The following is a 15,237-nucleotide window of genomic DNA, read 5'->3' as shown; positions in this document are numbered from 1 at the left end:
CGCGTCTTCATCTAGGTAGTTGTGTTACACAGGCTGGCGTGGGGTCGTGATCTCTGTTTTTTCACTGACAGTGAGAGAGGAAAGTGCCTATTTCTGTGTGGTTTATAGCAAAGGATGATGTGAATTTTCATTTCCTAATTTTTTTTAAAGGAAGATTATATTTTGTAATGAACTGGCAAGACCATTAAACATCATCTTCCATGTTGTTCTTAAATTTTTTTTTTTTTAAGCTTTTATTCATTTATTTGAGAGACAGGCAGAGAGAGAGAAAGAGAGCAAGCGAGCAGAGGCAGAGGGAGAAGCGGACTCCCAGTTGAGCAGGGATCCCAATGGGGGACTTGATCCCAGGACCGTGGGATCATGACCTGAGCTGAAGGCAGATGCTTAACTGACTGACCCACCCAGACGCTGCTAGTTTCCATGTTTTCATTGGTCTTTATTCTCCCTGTTTATTACTATTAGGGCCAGTAGGACAGTTCTCTCTCGTGTCATACACTCTCTCAGGTTGTACACCATGTCCAGACGCTTTTATTGCACCCAGTATGGAGTCTAGGATAGATGGGGACACGGTGGGGACCACTGACCAAATGTGTGACATTTCAGTTATTTGGCTTCTTTTCTTCCTTTTTTTTTTTTTTAAATGTTGGGGTGATAAAATTATTTAGGATTTGGAGCATGTAAAGGATCATGAGTCATGCTGGACCTGCCGCCTGTTTTACCCCACGTTCCCCTCTGCCCCAGCCTCCTCTCCCATGCCCAGTCTGGGCTTACCACGGTTTTCCACTGTCCCTTCATCCGGTTGGTCCGTCCTAAAGAGTGTGCCCCCGGCCTCTGAACGCCGTGCATGGAGCTGCCATGCACTGCTCCCAGACTTGTCCTGTCACTGGCCTGTGTTGGGTCTGGTTGTACCAACTGTTGTCACTGTCATGTGAGAACTCAGTCGCTGAGTCACCATCTTGCCCTCGCTGCTGACTGCAGTTGTCTTCCGGTGTGGGGAGAGGTCTGTCAGCCCCATGTCTGCTTTGTGTCCCTGCCAGAGCGGGTGTGGCTGGCTTGTTTCTTGGTGCACATTCCTGAGGAGAGCTCTCTGGCTGTGTGTGGGGGCGTGGGGTTACTGAGTTCGGGTCTGTGCACATCACTTTGAGTGGATAATGCCAAGTTGTCGCCAGAGTTCTGCATCTATTTTCACTCCTTTTCACAAGGATAATGTTCCCATTTACTCCAGAGCTGCCCCTGCATTCTCTGAAGTTTTCCATATGGAAGCGGGTGGGTGAGCCCTTGCTCTGATGGGTGTGGCCGGCGCTGCTGACTGTCGTTTCATGTGTTTGGCTGTTTGCGAAATTCCTGTTCTTTGGGCTGTTCTGTTAGCTCTGGACTTGTCCCCTGGTCAGTTCCCTTTCTTTGTGGAACCTCCGGATGAACAGATTTTTTGAGAGAGAGTGTGTGTGCACAGAAGCCAGCGGAGGGGCTGAGGGAGAGGGAGAGAGAGTCTCAAGCAGACGGCACTGTGCACGGAGCCCGACACAAGGCTCATCATGACCCTGAGCTCATGACCCAAGCCGACGTCCAGAAGCACATTCAACCGAGCCACCCAGACGCCCTGATGAACGGAGATCCTTAATCTTAATGCAGAGGTATTAGACCTCTCCTGCACGGAGCTAGGTTTTGTGTTATAGCTTCTTATAGAACACCAGAAGATTCGCGTTGCATCTTGTCTGGTGAAGGTTATACGGTTTTCCCGTTGGTATCTGTGTTGAAGCCCTGGAATTGCTGGGCATGCAGGGCGTGGCTGTGTCCGCGCCCCGGGCAGAAACCGTGGGCCACGTCCATTGTTGGCAGGTTCTGTCACCCCTGACACTCAGGGTCCGTTGTCCTAGGTAATTCCATTTCCAGGTGTGTTCATCTGTTTCGGACCTGAATGTGTTCTTTGAGTTGGCCTGTCTTACTCCTAAACTAGCTTCATGTTGTTTTAATTTTTATTATTTCTATAATGACTATATCAAATGCAAAGTGCAAATCAAAAGAAAGACTGAGTCTGCCTACCACTTGTCCTGTTTCCGTGTTTGAGATCCCTGGTTTCTGGTCTCCTCATAATAACTGGAAACGCTGATCAGCCCTCCTTTCTGTTGCGACCGAGGATAGCAGTGACCCGTGGCCTTCACACTGCTTTCCAGTAGCTTGTCCTTGTCCCGCCTGCTTACGCTTTGTTAGTAATCCTGTCCTCCTGTCCTTCCCTCACCCTTCCCTCCCATCTACTACATGGTCCCTGCTTCCCACTGTTCTTCTTGGACCATGTCTCAGTCTGCGGGGACTTTGGGTGTTCCTGCCAGTCCTTCATCCAGGTGCTTGTCCTGGATGCCCCACCATGCCAGTCGTCCTCCCTGATCTTTGCATTGGTGCTTGCGTGCGTGTGGCCACATCCTAAGGGACTCTTCCCACACGGTCTCCCAGTCAGAGACGGGCTGGACAGCGACAGAACTGCAGATACTGAAGCCCAAGTACACACGCGATTCCATCTCTTAAACTACTTAATAGATTTAAGAAATAACCAAGAATTTTATTATATTTACCTTGATAGTATATTTCAAATTAGTTAAATATACATACTAATGAGGGGCCACAGACAAATTTTGTAAGGAATTTTATACTTTCCTTTGCTAGTGGAATTACCGTTAGTTTATATTCGCTCACAACACACAAGTGTTTGGGCGCCTGGGTCGCTCAGTGGGTTAAGCCTCTGCCTTCAGCTCAGGTCATAATCCCAGGGTCCTGGGATCGAGCCCTGCATCAGGCTCTCTGCTCAGTGGGGAGCCTTTTACCCCTCTCTCTCTGCCTGCCTCTCTGCCTACTTGTGATCTCTGTCTCTGTGTCAAATAAATAAGTCTTTAAAAAAAACCACACACACGTGTTCATACTTATCAAGAGTGAAGTCCATTCATCAGAAAGATGGAGGCAGGAAATAATGTTGATTCAAAATACCTGATGGTCTAGAACAGGTTAAGTGAAAATATGATATACTGCGGTTGAGGGCACTGGACCGAGAGCCTCCGTGAGAGAGGAAGGAAGCAGTGATGGGAAATCTTGACTGACACAGGCCAGTAGCAGAACACCCTCGGGTGTTGCCTGTCCACCGGGTGCATTGTGATGGCTCTGTGTCGCCGCAGAGGGCCTGGCAGCCAGAGTCCTTGATAGAGCAGAATTTTAAAGAAAGTTAGTAAACCAGTTGTGTGAATGATCACTGTAGTTACTATTTAAGCTCAGGATTTTGTGTAAAAAGGATCATGCTTGAAATGTGTGTGTCTTACGTTGGTAAGAACTGAATGAAGGAGTTAGTATCTTGTCAGTTCAAAGCTCACCAGAAGGACTGTTTGGCTCACCCCTGGGCAGCGACCGACGTTCCTTGGGAAACACTGATCAACGCATATTAATGCGGACCTGCCCGACCAGCATGCAAGTCCCCAGCTCTGTTGTGTGTCAGACATTCCTAGTTGTTTCCCCCTTTGTTCCTGTAGCTCTCCTCTCGCTGGGATGCATCTTCCCGTCACTCGGGGAGTGTTTGAGTGGTGGCCGAGAGAGAGCTAGTTTCCACACCTGGGCCCTGGCACACGTCTCCTCGTTCTGCCACGTGCTGGGACGAGGTCCGTCTCGGCCTCCTCCTCTCATGAAGCAGTTGCCCTTCCAACAGATGCTCCCCCCGCCCCAAGCCTCACAGTGCTCAGGGCCCTAACTCACAGTCACAGATGACTGTGCTTTTACTCCTGTTGTTACCACGTTCCCACGGTGAGCACCTGAGCCCAGTCATCTCTGGATTAACGGAGAGTGAAACTATTTGAAAATTGGACTTTAAAAAATTTGCATCAAAATCCATGACTTAACTCAGGCCTTCTAAAGATTGATTGATTATTTATTTATTTATTTATTTATTTATTTGACAGACCAAATCACAAGTAGGCAGGAGAGGCAGGCAGGGGGGTGGGGGGGGAAGCAGGCTCCCCACTGAGCAGAGAGCCCAATGTGGGACTCGATCCCAGGACCCTGAGATCATGACCTGAGCCGAAGGCAGAGGCTTAACCCACTGAGCGCCCCCAGGCGCCCCAACTCAGGCCTTCTAAAAGCAGGTCTGTGGCGCCCCCCCTCCCACCCCCACAACACATGGCGCCTGCATGACCCTCATGTGCCCTTGTCCTTCTGTCAAGGTCCCGCGGGAGGCTACATCACAGGAACATCACCGTGCGGTTTCTGCGTGTCCTCAGCAGCTTCCGTCGGCACCATAGACTGCAGATGTGAAATATAAATCCTGCGGTGAAGCAAAAAACAGATTTAAAATTGTTCTAAAAGGGCGCCTGGGTGGCTCAGTGGGTTAAAGCCTCTGCCTTTGGCTCAGGTCATGATCCCAGGGTCCTGGGATCAAGCCCTGCATCGGGCTCTCTGCTCTGCAGGGAGCCTGCTTCCTCCCCCATCTCTCTCTCTGCCTGCCTCTCTTCCTACTTGTGATTTCTCTCTCTCGGTCAAATAAATAAAATCTTAAAAAAAAAAAAATAAAGTAAAAAATTTTAAAATAAAATTGTTCTAAAAAATCTCCGTCCAGATCCACGACGTGTGCTTTCTACAGATGGAAGTATCGCCATTCAAGAACTTGATGCGGACGTTATTTCACTTTTTAAAAAACATGGGTTTGCCCTTTTCCCACTTCTTACCGGCCCTGGTGCACGACAGACCCTTCTCCTGACGGAAGCGCTTTTCTCGCTCTCCAGTCCCTCCGTCAGGCCCCGTCTAGGAGTTTGGTTCCTTGGGTGTCTCCTAGAACTGGGGTCCTATTGTATGTGTCTCCTTACTGTGCTTTTTCTTCGTATTTGTACCTCGTCCTCCGTAAAGACCTGAATGGCCTCCGGTACAGGAGGGGAGGAAGAGAGGACACAGGGGAGGAGTGAACCCTCCCTCCCATCCCTTGGATGAGCAGCAGGACCACATCTGGGCCACCAGACGGCAAGACTCTGTGCACTGCTCTGCCTTAAGGCCAGAGGGATTATTGTAGTCTTTAGCGCTGTGTTCCAAATTACCTAAAATCCTCGGGCTTAAAACAGTTTTTTTTTTTTAAGATTTTTATTTATTTATTTGACAGATCAGAAGTAGTCAGAGAGGCAGGCAGAGAGAGAGAGAGGAGGAAGCAGGCTCCTCACTGAGCAGAGAGCCCGATGCGGGGCTCGATCCCAGGACCCTGAGACCATGACCCGAGCCGAAGGCAGAGGCTTTAACCCACTGAGCCACCCAGGCGCCCCAAAACAGTATTTTTAAAAAAAGATTTTATTTGAGAGAAAGTGAAAAGCACAAGTGGTGGGGGGTGCGTATTCTCTCCAGTGGTTAGTCAAGACCACATGTGGAGTAAGAGATGGTCCCAAGCCGACTGCGTCCTTGGTGGGTTTCATACCACATCTCACCTAGGCTTCCAGCCATCACGGCTCCTGCCGTGTTGCATCTTTCTAACCTCTTGTGTGGCCGCAAGAGTGCGTAAGAAACCCTTGGCCCAATCCACTGCAGGGCTTTTGGAGCATCCCCCCCCCCCCCCACCAGCAGGTAGCCTTACCTTGTTAGCCATCTCCTGTAAGGCAACAGATTAAGTATGAAAAACATAGCTATTGTAGAACAAAATAAGGGAGAATTGCAAGGCAGAGAAGGACTTGTTAGGCACAGGAAACACCTGAAAAAGAGAAAAAACCGATCTGTGTCAAAACTGAAAACTTAAGTATTATGACAATAGACTTTTAAAAACAATAGACTGGGAAAAGATCACCGTCCACCTGATGTTCTGGATTGTATCTAGAATCTACACCAGCTTGGGCAAATCGGTGAGAAAACAAGTGGTACTAAGGAAAATCACCTGCCTCGGTACTAAAGAAAGCTAATTGTTACGTATGTGAAAGATAACTGTGTTTGTAATCAGAACTCGGAGGGTGCAGGGAGGTACCATCACATGGACCGGGTTGTCAGAAATCAAAATGTCCGAGAAACCCAAGTGCTGTTGAGGATCTGGGGAAGCGGCGTCCTTGAGGTCGGGCGAGAGTGCAGGTGTGTTGGCGTTGGAGAGCCATGGCGTTGGGCCATGCTGTGTGTCGTAGTCACGAGGCCCGTCAGCAGTGTGCGCAGCTGGGACTGATGCAGCGGAGAACTACCTGCAGCTGGCTGTGTGCGTGGTACAGGCTTAGCTGTAGGTCACTGGGTGGTTTAATCTCAGGAAACCGTCTTGAGTAGGAAAATAATTTGCAAAAAAGAAAAAACAGCGTCAAGTAAGGTGCTGTTCGTGTAAGTTAAAAGTATGTACTTGCTCTGTGGTAAAGAGCTCTCTCTCTTAAAGCAGGGACGTGAGGAAACACACAAAAGTCGCAAAGATTGCAGTGGCACTTAACTTTGGGAGGAGGAGTGCACTGGAAGCAGGGGACTTTGCCTTGTCCCCTTAACAGTTGGCTCGTCTTCTGTCCTCCCCTCAGGAGACTAAACTGACCGGGACATTGGGGACAGCGTGTTGGCCCCAGTGGCTTCACATGGTGTTGATTCTTAATCTCTTTGACTTGACACTGTTGACAGTACCTCTGGAAGTGTCTTCCATCCTCATGCATGCAAGCTAGGGCTCTGCCCCGGTGCCTTCTCAGCCCAACTGCTCCCTGCCTGCCTCTTCATCCTGCCCCTCTTCTGTCCTCACTCCTGTTCCCAGCTACAGGGACAAAGCTGGCATGACAACACTCTGGAGATGGAAGCTTGTCCATGTGAGGAAAAGTAAGTCCTGTCATGGCCCCAGTTCTGTTCCCAGATGGGTCAACCCCTGACACACGGTGGCTTCATCTTCAGAGATGTGACTCCTCCCGACACTCACGTATGCGTCGGGCGTGTAATAACGTCTCGTTGGCGTCAGGCGTGTAATAACATCACGTTCATGTCGGGCGTGTAATAACGTCTCGTCAGTGTCAGGCTTGTGATAAAGTCTCATCCGTGTCGGGCATGTAATAACGTCTTGTCCATGTTGTGTAATAACGTCTCGTCAGTGTCAGGCGTGTAATAACATCACGTTCGTGTCGGGCATGTAATAACGTCTCGTCCATGTTGTGTAATAACGCCTCGTCGTTGTCGGGCTTGTGATAAAGTCGCATCCGTGTCGGGCATGTAATAACGTCTCATTGGTGTCGGGCGTGTGATAACATCTGTCCATGTCGGGCGTGTAATAACGTCTTGTCGATGTTGTGTAATAACATCTCATCGGTGTCAGGTGTGTGATAATGTCTCGTCCATGTCGGGCGTGTGATAATGTCTCGTCCGTGTCAGGCTTGTAATAACATCTTGTCCGTGTTGTGTAATAGCGTCTCATTGGTGTCAGGCGTGTAATAACGTCTGTCCATGTTGGGCGTGTAATAACGTCTCATCCATGTTGTGTAATAACATCTCATCAGCATCGGGCGTGTGATAATGTCACGTCTGTGTCAGGTGTGTAATAACGTCTTGTCTGTGTCGGGCGTATAATAATGTGGGCAGAGACGAGTACGTTTTAAAAATGTAACATGGTTTTCTGATACTTCGCTAGTTCAATATGATTTATGTGTATCAGTGTGAGAACATAGGTCAGCTTTTTAACAGTGGCATATCATTAAGGATGAAGGTTTGTATTTTGAAATGGGAGCTGACACCAAGAACAGCTGGCCTGAGCACATGTCCATTCTTGTGAATGAATATTGGTTCCTTTCCTTCCATTTGCACAGGTGGTGTTGTCTTGGGAGAGCGTGGCATATATGGCATAAGGCTGCCACGGGAGGGTCCTGCTGAGATGGGAAGGCCCTAGAGTAGACAAGACATTCATGTAGAAGGGCCACGTGTCGGGGCAGAAGGAAGAAACAGAAACCTGTGGGCTGGCTGGTCACAGGAGGGGAGCCAGACTGTGTGAGGTACTTTGGGCCTCAGAAAGGAAGTGGCTTTGGGTGGTCACGAGGGCCCTGGCAGGAAGCAGAGGGGCACCGGGGTCCTCTGTATGGAAGGTAGTGGGAAGCTCCCCCCACACAGGGACTGCTCTCGGTGGAGAATGGTTGAGATTACTGGAACATTTATTCCAGAGTGTGGAATTCCTTGTATTATTATCCTTAACATCAAAAGTGGTTTTTATTTGGAAGCATGCTCGCCTGATTTGTATTTTTTTAGACTTAAAAAATAATTAAGTTGTGTAGCCGCATAGGAAATTCATTTGATTCTAGTTTTAGAAATAAATAGACCAAGGTACCAATGTCCTGTAGAGGGAAACCATCTTCAGATTTGTAGATTAAAAATAGGGACTAATATGAAGTTTTGAGATTAAAAAAAAAATAAAGTTATTTCATAAAGACATACAATTGAAAGAATTTCAATTAATATAAAATGTGTGTGATTTTAGTAACAGGCCGATGCGGTTGGAGATAGGACAATGCACAACGTCAGTGACGTCGGAGGTCAGCAGCATCTGTTTAAATGGACAGGGTGTGGCCAGGAGAGCGAGTCTCACATTTATCTTTTTAGAGAAAAGCCAACAGACTTGCTTTTTCGGTACTGAACCTTTTGTTCATGAGGGGAAAATGGATTTTTCTGTTCCTGCTGAAAAAGTTAATGCTATTTAAAGCTGGGTTGCTTGATTTTAGGTGTTTAATGACTTTGAGCAGTCAGTCCCCTCTGGAGTATTTTCTTTTTAAAACCTTACAAAGAGACAGTTTTAAATGACTGTTTCAGAGCCCTGAAATTTTGTGTTCATGTCCTCGGGGAATGATTAGAGTCTCTGTCCCCAGCTCTCCTTCAGCCCTGAGAGGTTAAATGGCCAGGGAGTAGTTTGGGTGTGGTTGATCGAGTCCTTGGGAAAACATTCAAGTAACATCACCTAAAAACTACATGACCCCTGTTCTGTGATGGTGTTTCTTCATTTCAGTAACGTCTTTCCATCTTCCAACAGAACATCTGTGCACACTTTGTGTGTCTTTGTGCCAGTGGAAGATCCCGCTTCTGGGGACGGTGATACGCGCGTTTCTGGTGCACTGCCAGCTTTGCCAGGGCCGAACGTGTCAGCTGGCACAGCCCCTTTGGAAGGAAATTGAGCAGTCGTTCTGCCTCGCAGGCGCTATTTTTGTGCCCAAGTCAGGGAAATGGGCATATGCAGGGCCATGCATGGACAGGCCCCGCTGCTTGGTTTCTGCCCACAGCAGAGCTGTGATATGGTTGAACTTGGGTGCTGATAAATTAGTTCAGGACATTGGAAGACACACTCTGGTGTGACTTAAATTTTTATCCTAACTCTGAGTACACCTGACTTATTTGTTAGGAGCTTATTATGTCCTTGGAGTCTCCAGCCACCTTCTCTTCAGGTTCTTGGTGCCCAGCAGCGTGCTTGGCAGACAACAGGTGTGTGAGTTTCTGGAACGCCTGGACTGGAGAGAAGAAGACCGACACTCTCCTCCCTGCTCCCCGCCCTGCTGCCCTGTGTGCTCAGAGCACACAGTAGAACAGGAGCAACTCTGAATGGAAGTCCAATCATTAACATAGACTTTTTTTCTTAACTTGGACCTAGTTTTTCTCAGTTTTTGAGCAGGAAACCCTGCCCTTATCAGCGGCGTCACCTCGTCTCAGTTACCCTGTGAAATAGGGGGAAGTTCCTTCGTGTGATACCTCTGAACACTGCACCAGAGAAGTTTGTTTTTAGGTAGACGGGGTTCTTGACATCTGGGCTGGCTGAGGGCAAAAGACTGGCCAGACGCAACATAGTGGAAGTACCTGTACTTGGAATAGACGGTCTGTCGCGGGCAGCCTCACGTAGAAAATGGGTTTAGACTGAACCTCTGGGGTTGGATAAAATTTAACAAGTTGGGAAGTGTGGCAGTTTTGTTTTGTTTTGTTTTGTTTTGTTTTTTAATTTTAGTATTTTATTTATTTATTTGACAGACAGAAATCACCGGTAGGTAGAGAGGCAGAGAGAGCGGGGGAAGCAGGTTTCCTGCCGAGCAGAGATCTGAGGATGCTGGGATCATGACCTGAGCTGAAGGCAGAGGCTTTAACCCACTGAGCCACCCAGGTGCCCCAAAATGTGGCAATCTTACGTTGTTTTTCTGAATATCCTTAAATCCTTAATAAATTTCCCAATCACATGACTTGTAAGGAGTTCTGTGTTTGACTCTAGATTCAATATAAGTTGAAAGACATTTGGGATATTGAAAATGATGTAAAGTAGGGAAGTGCCATAGAGCTATCTGTGCTGATAGGTAGAAATGCTGTACCTCTGTACCGTCCAGCATGGTAGTCACCAGCCATATTGAGCACTTGAACGAAAATGTAAATTTCATTTATATAATTTAAAACTGAAATAAAATGGCCCTACCTGGCTGCCATGTTGGATGAGCACAAAAATGAGCTTAAGTTGAAATTAAGAGCTTGTTTCCGAAAAACTAGAACAGAAATAAAAATGTCTGACTGGTTGATTCTTTTGTGATTTGTAAATTCATGATGTAATGCTGTTGTTTCGTTGCAGGTCTCCAACTGAGAAACATGGCACTGTTTTCCTGCACTCTACCCACCTATTGCTGGACTTCTGTTGTAACAAGTTGGCGGACACTGGCTGGAGCTGGGCTGCAGTAGAACAAGCCAGTACCGTGCTGACAAGAGCCTAACAAGTGCCAACTTACAGGGGATTGCGCAGTTTGAATTCTCATGAACTGTTTTAGCCTTCAGGAAGACTTGTAAAGACCTGTACATAGCACAACATGATCCGGATAATATATATACCATTCATGTACATCCACCAATACACCTTGTACCAAATAATGCTCTCTTGTAGTAGGACAAGAATCGTGTAAATTCTCAAAGATTTTAGCAGGTTTTCTTTCCCTATTCATTGTTTCTTATCAGTTTTAAAAGACTCCTTAAAGCATGTCAGATGAAAAACAATTAGGATTAAAAGTTTCCATTTAATTTCCTTTAAACCATTGAGGCTTCATTAAACTCTTTTCACTTACTAAACTTTTGTATCTTCTTTGTTTTGACACACTCCCCTTTGCTTTTCTCTCTTCTCTCTGCCAGAAGGTTTATCAAGTCATTTAGTTCCAGTACTGAAACACTTAGTAAGCAACTACTTGATTTTGACGAGGACTTCAGAGCATTGGTCATCACTAGGTGCTTGTCGTTTTGTGCTCTGGTTGCACCGTCTCTTGGATCGGGTGGAACAATACCACATTTTGGCTGTTGAGAGCTCTTGAACTCCGTCATCCCTGAGAACAACAGAGAGTTGGTTCAGAATTCAACTTACTGAAATTTGCCCCAGACAGAACAAAATCTGGTTTGGTTTGGCTTTTGCCTTCCCGTTGGTCCCTGGGCGTTCAGGTTGGATGGATTAGTGTGCACGGCTGCAGGCTTTCTGCTTAACTCGTGAGTTTGCTCTTACAGATGCTGTGGACCCCCATCCCCTTCTCCACGGTCCTCCGCGTTTCTTTGCCTCTACTCTTCTATATTGCAGATTTTTCTCACTTATTGTACAAAGAAATGGCGATGTATATTTTCATGTAATTTGATTTTGGAATTCTGTCACCTTATGTAGTGAGTTCTTCCAAAATATAATTTTTTTTCCAATAATCGTCAAGTTGTTGACTTTTATTGTATTGAATGAAGGTTATAATACTGAATGCCAGAGAAGTGCAGTTTAGAAAAATCTCAGGTTGATTCCTTATGCAAACAGACTTAATACTTGAAAATCCCATGGCCATGGCAGTGTATCTACTGGGCTCTATCTAGGTTCTTATGTGGGTCTCAAAGCATTCCAGGGTGTGAATGCTTTGCTCTCTGATACATCGATTCTGTCACTGACACCGTGCACTTGGATTTTATTAACGTTTGAGCATAAGTGTACTTCATATCATGTCTTCTAAAGCAGCTTCAGGAAGTGATGAAGTGACCGTGTGCGGTGTGAACGGCAGGCCCAGGTTCCCCTGTGTTGGGTGTGAGGTTGGGGCTGGGAAGTGTAGTAGTTGGCGGGCAAGGGACAGAAATGGAAGCAGTGCCCAATGGGACACGGTTCTGTGAGGACCGGCGCGTCCCTGGCCTATGGGGCTCGGAGAGACACTCTGGCAGAGAGTGAAGGGTCCCTACGAGTTGCCCATCCCTGTGACTCCACATGTCCTTCTTTCAGCGGAAGTAAAATGGTTGAGGATGTAGACGCAGCAGAGAGTGATTTTTCTGAGTCCGTCTGTTCTGCACTCTGAAGCATTGTAGGGACCCATCAATGTGTAATGACTGAACGTGGAAAGTGTTTGATCCCTTGGAGCTGATTTTCTTCAAGAACTTCATTTTGTGACTTTTCTTACTCAGAGGCTGTAAAACTTGTTGCCCCAAAGTGCTGGTGCTGCACAGCCTCCTGGGATCTGAATGCAGTCCTTTTTACTCTCAAATCAGAAACTTCACATGGTTGCAGGAGGCGGAACGGAGTCTGAATTTTGCTCTCCTCTTGGCTGTGATCCTGCTCGTGGTCTGTTGGGTTCGAACCCTGGGGTTTGAGTCCTCAGGGAGCAGCCAGTGACCTACTCACTCAGGGACAACTCTCACTGAACCCTAAGTGCCACTTTCATGCAGGTACTTCGGTGTGACCGTGTGTGTTTTGGGGCTAGATCTAGGGGAGTGGAAGGGCGAGCCAGGAACCAGTGCCCCTCCCTTCGCGCTCCTTTCCACCTGGCGCCCTGGCGTGCTGCATGTGGACACACGGGCCTCAGGAGGTGGTGTGGCCTGTTCTCTGCCAGGGGCGTCTCCCGTGCCTTTCCCCGTGTGTTCATCTGACAGTGAACTTGACACCTCCATGTTTGATACTCAACCACTCTCAGGTGGCACTGATCCAGGTGGCTTTTGTGCCACCAGTGTCTCATCACTAGTGTGAGGCGAGTCCTCTCTGCTTTAGGAAAGGATTTTTCTCCCCAACTCTGTGCCAACTATCAACAACATCTACACAGTCTTATGGGTTTTAGAACTGTTGGCTGTTTCTTAAATTGATTCCAAGTTCTTGTAAAGGCTTATAGATCTCAGTCTGTGCTCATAATGGGACGGATGATCTCAGTGGCTTTCTGGCCTCTCTTCTGTGAGTTTAAAATCTACGCAGGATTGGTTTCCTTGTCATCACAAGGCAGTCTCTTTGTGAGGTGATGCCACGAGTTCTCTGATCACTTGGGTGTCCTGGTATCTTCAATGGCCTTCATTCTCGGGTGTGAAATTTTATTCTGTGTGTTCACTCACCCCCTACAGATCACATTTTGGGCAGTGTTGCCTGTGTATCTATCTTTGCCCGTCTGGTCTCCAGTTGGTGGAACTACCTTCTTTGTACCTGCCACACCGCCCAGCATCTTTGAAATTTGACACAATGTTGCTTCATTCCAGCTGTTTTTAGTTCTGTAACTCCTTGATTGTATTTAACTGTGTGAGTTCTGTTGTGATGTTTGCTGTATTGTAAAGCCCCTGCGCCATGTGGTGGGTGCTCTGTAAATCAATAAATGATGACTTAGAGGCTGTATCACGAGCTATTTTGGTTTTAGGATGCAGGTCTCAAAAGCAACTTTGTGGGATTATTTCTAAACAGCACATGATACCAAAAGGTCCACCGGGGAATCTTGAAAAAGAATTCTTCAAACTGCATTTAAAGGAGGAAAGGGGGTGGGAAGTTGACTTCCAACCTGATGAAACAGTCTTAAAACTTCTAGGAGGGGGCCAAGCACTCTTTCTCACCAGCGCTCTGTGCCTGCTGACTGAGGGCATTTTGAGGGATTTCCTCTTTAGCCTGAACTGGCTCTACCACAGACATAATGAGCCAGAAGGCGAAGAACCCAGACTCGGAAGGGAAGCGGGCCAGACCGCAGGCACCATCTCAAGTGCCACCGACCCTCCTCTGCACAGACGAGCAAACTGGATACCTGGATACCTGCCCAGGGTCACTGAGACAGTGAGGGGTAAAAAGAGACAAGACTGAGTACTTTTTCCTTCCTTCCTTTCTTTTCTCTCCCCAAGAGGACGCTGCCATCGGACCTTCCACCCTGCACCCTTACACACAGCTCTGTCACAGCGGGGAGGGCGTGTTCACTGGGACCTGCGCTGCCTGTTGCCGTGAAGGCCTCCTCCTTCCAGAGAAAAGAACAAGAAGCCAAATCTCTAATCAGAACTGAGTTAGAGACAGAAAGTCCTTGAGAGTGGATTGGAGGTCATTATCAAAATCCAATTTTCCTGATAAATACATTTGCAATAAATTGTAAGAGTCCAGATGATGTTCCTGAACCTTAGATGCCAGTTTTTTGGGGTTTTTTGGTTTTTTAAAGATTTTATTTATTTACTTGATAAAGATCACAAGTAGGCAGAGAGAATGGGAAGCAGGCTCGCCGCCGAGCAGAGAGCCCAATGCGGGGCTCGATCCCAGGACCCTGAGATCATGACCTGAGCCTAAGGCAGAGGTTTAACCCACTGAGCCACCCAGGCACCCCTTTAGATGCCAGTTTTATGCACAGTCATCTGCCCAGGGTTTTAGCAATAAGCGCAAAGAAACAGTGTTGTACTAGGTCTGCTGTGTGCAAGGCTCTGGGCTTTAAGGAAGGACCCCCTGGTTTTCCCCTTCACCCTCAGAAAGACAGGCCTTCCCAGAGGACTGCAAACCCCAGCAGGAATACAGTTTGCAGAGCAAATTATTTCCAGGATAAGGTATTTTTGGTTATTCAGTTTCAGATGTGTGTAACATGAATGCCAGGGTAGGGTTAGGGTTTTGGTTTTGTTTCATTTCACTGGACCAGCATGTCCCACAGAGCTGTAGTGAGATGAGAAAAGATGTGAATCCTATTCACACCGGCAGAATAAACCACAGGAGAAGGAAAAGACTTTCACAAAACAGCAGACAGCTCTTAGACCAAGGTTCCATACAGAAAGTCCTAGGCAAGACCCTTGATTTTTCTCCCTTCCCAGCAGTATCCCGTTAGAAATAAGTGTGGTTGTGCTGTGTGTTCACAGCGGCATCTCCTTCATTCCTAAGGAGCCCCAGAGATCTCATTCCTATTTCTCAAGCTTCTGCTTCGAGGCAGGCTTGTGCAGGTGTGTCTCCTAAGGGACCTAGCTCCTTTCTTACAAGGATCTTCCAAAGTAATGCTTTCTCACACGGAAACACGTGCAGGTCAGTGTTAAAACTGTAGAGCAAGTAAGTTTCACGGCTGGAATTCTGTTCCACCACCTCCCATACCG

At 47.3% G+C, this 15,237-nt stretch overlaps 1 protein-coding gene across 1 annotated transcript in view; it reads left to right on the top strand.

Annotated features, from left to right (window-relative positions):
• UBE2G1 (ubiquitin conjugating enzyme E2 G1) overlaps positions 1-13,534 on the top strand; it is a 101,927-nt gene extending 88,393 nt beyond the window's left edge. The window contains exon 6 of the mRNA XM_082707807.1: positions 10,520-13,534. The gene's annotated coding sequence lies outside the window, so the exon portion shown is untranslated. The remainder of the gene's footprint in view (positions 1-10,519) is intronic.
• Positions 13,535-15,237: the final 1,703 nt, after the last annotated feature.

Source organism: Mustela nivalis (genome assembly GCF_964662115.1).
Source record: "Mustela nivalis genome assembly, chromosome: 17".
Classification (NCBI taxonomy): domain Eukaryota; kingdom Metazoa; phylum Chordata; class Mammalia; order Carnivora; family Mustelidae; genus Mustela; species Mustela nivalis.
Note: the sequence above shows the minus strand (reverse complement) of the source record. Positions and strands in the feature narration are given on the sequence as shown.